Consider the following 7,135-nt stretch of genomic DNA (forward strand, 5'->3'; position numbering starts at 1 on the left):
CCTTCCCCAGGTCGCCTTCCCCAGGTCGCCTTCCCCAGGTCGCCTTCCCCAGGTCGCCTTCCCCAGGTCGCCTTCCCCAGGTCGCCTTCCCCAGGTCGCCTTCCCCAGGTCGCCTTCCCCAGGTCGCCTTCCCCAGGTCGCCTTCCCCAGGTCGCCTTCCCCAGGTCGCCTTCCCCAGGTCGCCTTCCCCAGGTCGCCTTCCCCAGGTCGCCTTCCCCAGGTCGCCTTCCCCAGGTCGCCTTCCCCAGGTCGCCTTCCCCAGGTCGCCTTCCCCAGGTCGCCTTCCCCAGGTCGCCTTCCCCAGGTCGCCTTCCCCAGGTCGCCTTCCCCAGGTCGCCTTCCCCAGGTCGCCTTCCCCAGGTCGCCTTCCCCAGGTCGCCTTCCCCAGGTCGCCTTCCCCAGGTCGCCTTCCCCAGGTCGCCTTCCCCAGGTCGCCTTCCCCAGGTCGCCTTCCCCAGGTCGCCTTCCCCAGGTCGCCTTCCCCAGGTCGCCTTCCCCAGGTCGCCTTCCCCAGGTCGCCTTCCCCAGGTCGCCTTCCCCAGGTCGCCTTCCCCAGGTCGCCTTCCCCAGGTCGCCTTCCCCAGGTCGCCTTCCCCAGGTCGCCTTCCCCAGGTCGCCTTCCCCAGGTCGCCTTCCCCAGGTCGCCTTCCCCAGGTCGCCTTCCCCAGGTCGCCTTCCCCAGGTCGCCTTCCCCAGGTCGCCTTCCCCAGGTCGCCTTCCCCAGGTCGCCTTCCCCAGGTCGCCTTCCCCAGGTCGCCTTCCCCAGGTCGCCTTCCCCAGGTCGCCTTCCCCAGGTCGCCTTCCCCAGGTCGCCTTCCCCAGGTCGCCTTCCCCAGGTCGCCTTCCCCAGGTCGCCTTCCCCAGGTCGCCTTCCCCAGGTCGCCTTCCCCAGGTCGCCTTCCCCAGGTCGCCTTCCCCAGGTCGCCTTCCCCAGGTCGCCTTCCCCAGGTCGCCTTCCCCAGGTCGCCTTCCCCAGGTCGCCTTCCCCAGGTCGCCTTCCCCAGGTCGCCTTCCCCAGGTCGCCTTCCCCAGGTCGCCTTCCCCAGGTCGCCTTCCCCAGGTCGCCTTCCCCAGGTCGCCTTCCCCAGGTCGCCTTCCCCAGGTCGCCTTCCCCAGGTCGCCTTCCCCAGGTCGCCTTCCCCAGGTCGCCTTCCCCAGGTCGCCTTCCCCAGGTCGCCTTCCCCAGGTCGCCTTCCCCAGGTCGCCTTCCCCAGGTCGCCTTCCCCAGGTCGCCTTCCCCAGGTCGCCTTCCCCAGGTCGCCTTCCCCAGGTCGCCTTCCCCAGGTCGCCTTCCCCAGGTCGCCTTCCCCAGGTCGCCTTCCCCAGGTCGCCTTCCCCAGGTCGCCTTCCCCAGGTCGCCTTCCCCAGGTCGCCTTCCCCAGGTCGCCTTCCCCAGGTCGCCTTCCCCAGGTCGCCTTCCCCAGGTCGCCTTCCCCAGGTCGCCTTCCCCAGGTCGCCTTCCCCAGGTCGCCTTCCCCAGGTCGCCTTCCCCAGGTCGCCTTCCCCAGGTCGCCTTCCCCAGGTCGCCTTCCCCAGGTCGCCTTCCCCAGGTCGCCTTCCCCAGGTCGCCTTCCCCAGGTCGCCTTCCCCAGGTCGCCTTCCCCAGGTCGCCTTCCCCAGGTCGCCTTCCCCAGGTCGCCTTCCCCAGGTCGCCTTCCCCAGGTCGCCTTCCCCAGGTCGCCTTCCCCAGGTCGCCTTCCCCAGGTCGCCTTCCCCAGGTCGCCTTCCCCAGGTCGCCTTCCCCAGGTCGCCTTCCCCAGGTCGCCTTCCCCAGGTCGCCTTCCCCAGGTCGCCTTCCCCAGGTCGCCTTCCCCAGGTCGCCTTCCCCAGGTCGCCTTCCCCAGGTCGCCTTCCCCAGGTCGCCTTCCCCAGGTCGCCTTCCCCAGGTCGCCTTCCCCAGGTCGCCTTCCCCAGGTCGCCTTCCCCAGGTCGCCTTCCCCAGGTCGCCTTCCCCAGGTCGCCTTCCCCAGGTCGCCTTCCCCAGGTCGCCTTCCCCAGGTCGCCTTCCCCAGGTCGCCTTCCCCAGGTCGCCTTCCCCAGGTCGCCTTCCCCAGGTCGCCTTCCCCAGGTCGCCTTCCCCAGGTCGCCTTCCCCAGGTCGCCTTCCCCAGGTCGCCTTCCCCAGGTCGCCTTCCCCAGGTCGCCTTCCCCAGGTCGCCTTCCCCAGGTCGCCTTCCCCAGGTCGCCTTCCCCAGGTCGCCTTCCCCAGGTCGCCTTCCCCAGGTCGCCTTCCCCAGGTCGCCTTCCCCAGGTCGCCTTCCCCAGGTCGCCTTCCCCAGGTCGCCTTCCCCAGGTCGCCTTCCCCAGGTCGCCTTCCCCAGGTCGCCTTCCCCAGGTCGCCTTCCCCAGGTCGCCTTCCCCAGGTCGCCTTCCCCAGGTCGCCTTCCCCAGGTCGCCTTCCCCAGGTCGCCTTCCCCAGGTCGCCTTCCCCAGGTCGCCTTCCCCAGGTCGCCTTCCCCAGGTCGCCTTCCCCAGGTCGCCTTCCCCAGGTCGCCTTCCCCAGGTCGCCTTCCCCAGGTCGCCTTCCCCAGGTCGCCTTCCCCAGGTCGCCTTCCCCAGGTCGCCTTCCCCAGGTCGCCTTCCCCAGGTCGCCTTCCCCAGGTCGCCTTCCCCAGGTCGCCTTCCCCAGGTCGCCTTCCCCAGGTCGCCTTCCCCAGGTCGCCTTCCCCAGGTCGCCTTCCCCAGGTCGCCTTCCCCAGGTCGCCTTCCCCAGGTCGCCTTCCCCAGGTCGCCTTCCCCAGGTCGCCTTCCCCAGGTCGCCTTCCCCAGGTCGCCTTCCCCAGGTCGCCTTCCCCAGGTCGCCTTCCCCAGGTCGCCTTCCCCAGGTCGCCTTCCCCAGGTCGCCTTCCCCAGGTCGCCTTCCCCAGGTCGCCTTCCCCAGGTCGCCTTCCCCAGGTCGCCTTCCCCAGGTCGCCTTCCCCAGGTCGCCTTCCCCAGGTCGCCTTCCCCAGGTCGCCTTCCCCAGGTCGCCTTCCCCAGGTCGCCTTCCCCAGGTCGCCTTCCCCAGGTCGCCTTCCCCAGGTCGCCTTCCCCAGGTCGCCTTCCCCAGGTCGCCTTCCCCAGGTCGCCTTCCCCAGGTCGCCTTCCCCAGGTCGCCTTCCCCAGGTCGCCTTCCCCAGGTCGCCTTCCCCAGGTCGCCTTCCCCAGGTCGCCTTCCCCAGGTCGCCTTCCCCAGGTCGCCTTCCCCAGGTCGCCTTCCCCAGGTCGCCTTCCCCAGGTCGCCTTCCCCAGGTCGCCTTCCCCAGGTCGCCTTCCCCAGGTCGCCTTCCCCAGGTCGCCTTCCCCAGGTCGCCTTCCCCAGGTCGCCTTCCCCAGGTCGCCTTCCCCAGGTCGCCTTCCCCAGGTCGCCTTCCCCAGGTCGCCTTCCCCAGGTCGCCTTCCCCAGGTCGCCTTCCCCAGGTCGCCTTCCCCAGGTCGCCTTCCCCAGGTCGCCTTCCCCAGGTCGCCTTCCCCAGGTCGCCTTCCCCAGGTCGCCTTCCCCAGGTCGCCTTCCCCAGGTCGCCTTCCCCAGGTCGCCTTCCCCAGGTCGCCTTCCCCAGGTCGCCTTCCCCAGGTCGCCTTCCCCAGGTCGCCTTCCCCAGGTCGCCTTCCCCAGGTCGCCTTCCCCAGGTCGCCTTCCCCAGGTCGCCTTCCCCAGGTCGCCTTCCCCAGGTCGCCTTCCCCAGGTCGCCTTCCCCAGGTCGCCTTCCCCAGGTCGCCTTCCCCAGGTCGCCTTCCCCAGGTCGCCTTCCCCAGGTCGCCTTCCCCAGGTCGCCTTCCCCAGGTCGCCTTCCCCAGGTCGCCTTCCCCAGGTCGCCTTCCCCAGGTCGCCTTCCCCAGGTCGCCTTCCCCAGGTCGCCTTCCCCAGGTCGCCTTCCCCAGGTCGCCTTCCCCAGGTCGCCTTCCCCAGGTCGCCTTCCCCAGGTCGCCTTCCCCAGGTCGCCTTCCCCAGGTCGCCTTCCCCAGGTCGCCTTCCCCAGGTCGCCTTCCCCAGGTCGCCTTCCCCAGGTCGCCTTCCCCAGGTCGCCTTCCCCAGGTCGCCTTCCCCAGGTCGCCTTCCCCAGGTCGCCTTCCCCAGGTCGCCTTCCCCAGGTCGCCTTCCCCAGGTCGCCTTCCCCAGGTCGCCTTCCCCAGGTCGCCTTCCCCAGGTCGCCTTCCCCAGGTCGCCTTCCCCAGGTCGCCTTCCCCAGGTCGCCTTCCCCAGGTCGCCTTCCCCAGGTCGCCTTCCCCAGGTCGCCTTCCCCAGGTCGCCTTCCCCAGGTCGCCTTCCCCAGGTCGCCTTCCCCAGGTCGCCTTCCCCAGGTCGCCTTCCCCAGGTCGCCTTCCCCAGGTCGCCTTCCCCAGGTCGCCTTCCCCAGGTCGCCTTCCCCAGGTCGCCTTCCCCAGGTCGCCTTCCCCAGGTCGCCTTCCCCAGGTCGCCTTCCCCAGGTCGCCTTCCCCAGGTCGCCTTCCCCAGGTCGCCTTCCCCAGGTCGCCTTCCCCAGGTCGCCTTCCCCAGGTCGCCTTCCCCAGGTCGCCTTCCCCAGGTCGCCTTCCCCAGGTCGCCTTCCCCAGGTCGCCTTCCCCAGGTCGCCTTCCCCAGGTCGCCTTCCCCAGGTCGCCTTCCCCAGGTCGCCTTCCCCAGGTCGCCTTCCCCAGGTCGCCTTCCCCAGGTCGCCTTCCCCAGGTCGCCTTCCCCAGGTCGCCTTCCCCAGGTCGCCTTCCCCAGGTCGCCTTCCCCAGGTCGCCTTCCCCAGGTCGCCTTCCCCAGGTCGCCTTCCCCAGGTCGCCTTCCCCAGGTCGCCTTCCCCAGGTCGCCTTCCCCAGGTCGCCTTCCCCAGGTCGCCTTCCCCAGGTCGCCTTCCCCAGGTCGCCTTCCCCAGGTCGCCTTCCCCAGGTCGCCTTCCCCAGGTCGCCTTCCCCAGGTCGCCTTCCCCAGGTCGCCTTCCCCAGGTCGCCTTCCCCAGGTCGCCTTCCCCAGGTCGCCTTCCCCAGGTCGCCTTCCCCAGGTCGCCTTCCCCAGGTCGCCTTCCCCAGGTCGCCTTCCCCAGGTCGCCTTCCCCAGGTCGCCTTCCCCAGGTCGCCTTCCCCAGGTCGCCTTCCCCAGGTCGCCTTCCCCAGGTCGCCTTCCCCAGGTCGCCTTCCCCAGGTCGCCTTCCCCAGGTCGCCTTCCCCAGGTCGCCTTCCCCAGGTCGCCTTCCCCAGGTCGCCTTCCCCAGGTCGCCTTCCCCAGGTCGCCTTCCCCAGGTCGCCTTCCCCAGGTCGCCTTCCCCAGGTCGCCTTCCCCAGGTCGCCTTCCCCAGGTCGCCTTCCCCAGGTCGCCTTCCCCAGGTCGCCTTCCCCAGGTCGCCTTCCCCAGGTCGCCTTCCCCAGGTCGCCTTCCCCAGGTCGCCTTCCCCAGGTCGCCTTCCCCAGGTCGCCTTCCCCAGGTCGCCTTCCCCAGGTCGCCTTCCCCAGGTCGCCTTCCCCAGGTCGCCTTCCCCAGGTCGCCTTCCCCAGGTCGCCTTCCCCAGGTCGCCTTCCCCAGGTCGCCTTCCCCAGGTCGCCTTCCCCAGGTCGCCTTCCCCAGGTCGCCTTCCCCAGGTCGCCTTCCCCAGGTCGCCTTCCCCAGGTCGCCTTCCCCAGGTCGCCTTCCCCAGGTCGCCTTCCCCAGGTCGCCTTCCCCAGGTCGCCTTCCCCAGGTCGCCTTCCCCAGGTCGCCTTCCCCAGGTCGCCTTCCCCAGGTCGCCTTCCCCAGGTCGCCTTCCCCAGGTCGCCTTCCCCAGGTCGCCTTCCCCAGGTCGCCTTCCCCAGGTCGCCTTCCCCAGGTCGCCTTCCCCAGGTCGCCTTCCCCAGGTCGCCTTCCCCAGGTCGCCTTCCCCAGGTCGCCTTCCCCAGGTCGCCTTCCCCAGGTCGCCTTCCCCAGGTCGCCTTCCCCAGGTCGCCTTCCCCAGGTCGCCTTCCCCAGGTCGCCTTCCCCAGGTCGCCTTCCCCAGGTCGCCTTCCCCAGGTCGCCTTCCCCAGGTCGCCTTCCCCAGGTCGCCTTCCCCAGGTCGCCTTCCCCAGGTCGCCTTCCCCAGGTCGCCTTCCCCAGGTCGCCTTCCCCAGGTCGCCTTCCCCAGGTCGCCTTCCCCAGGTCGCCTTCCCCAGGTCGCCTTCCCCAGGTCGCCTTCCCCAGGTCGCCTTCCCCAGGTCGCCTTCCCCAGGTCGCCTTCCCCAGGTCGCCTTCCCCAGGTCGCCTTCCCCAGGTCGCCTTCCCCAGGTCGCCTTCCCCAGGTCGCCTTCCCCAGGTCGCCTTCCCCAGGTCGCCTTCCCCAGGTCGCCTTCCCCAGGTCGCCTTCCCCAGGTCGCCTTCCCCAGGTCGCCTTCCCCAGGTCGCCTTCCCCAGGTCGCCTTCCCCAGGTCGCCTTCCCCAGGTCGCCTTCCCCAGGTCGCCTTCCCCAGGTCGCCTTCCCCAGGTCGCCTTCCCCAGGTCGCCTTCCCCAGGTCGCCTTCCCCAGGTCGCCTTCCCCAGGTCGCCTTCCCCAGGTCGCCTTCCCCAGGTCGCCTTCCCCAGGTCGCCTTCCCCAGGTCGCCTTCCCCAGGTCGCCTTCCCCAGGTCGCCTTCCCCAGGTCGCCTTCCCCAGGTCGCCTTCCCCAGGTCGCCTTCCCCAGGTCGCCTTCCCCAGGTCGCCTTCCCCAGGTCGCCTTCCCCAGGTCGCCTTCCCCAGGTCGCCTTCCCCAGGTCGCCTTCCCCAGGTCGCCTTCCCCAGGTCGCCTTCCCCAGGTCGCCTTCCCCAGGTCGCCTTCCCCAGGTCGCCTTCCCCAGGTCGCCTTCCCCAGGTCGCCTTCCCCAGGTCGCCTTCCCCAGGTCGCCTTCCCCAGGTCGCCTTCCCCAGGTCGCCTTCCCCAGGTCGCCTTCCCCAGGTCGCCTTCCCCAGGTCGCCTTCCCCAGGTCGCCTTCCCCAGGTCGCCTTCCCCAGGTCGCCTTCCCCAGGTCGCCTTCCCCAGGTCGCCTTCCCCAGGTCGCCTTCCCCAGGTCGCCTTCCCCAGGTCGCCTTCCCCAGGTCGCCTTCCCCAGGTCGCCTTCCCCAGGTCGCCTTCCCCAGGTCGCCTTCCCCAGGTCGCCTTCCCCAGGTCGCCTTCCCCAGGTCGCCTTCCCCAGGTCGCCTTCCCCAGGTCGCCTTCCCCAGGTCGCCTTCCCCAGGTCGCCTTCCCCA

The sequence above is a fragment of the Anas platyrhynchos genome, chromosome 4, assembly GCF_047663525.1.
Source record: "Anas platyrhynchos isolate ZD024472 breed Pekin duck chromosome 4, IASCAAS_PekinDuck_T2T, whole genome shotgun sequence".
NCBI classification, from domain to species: domain Eukaryota; kingdom Metazoa; phylum Chordata; class Aves; order Anseriformes; family Anatidae; genus Anas; species Anas platyrhynchos.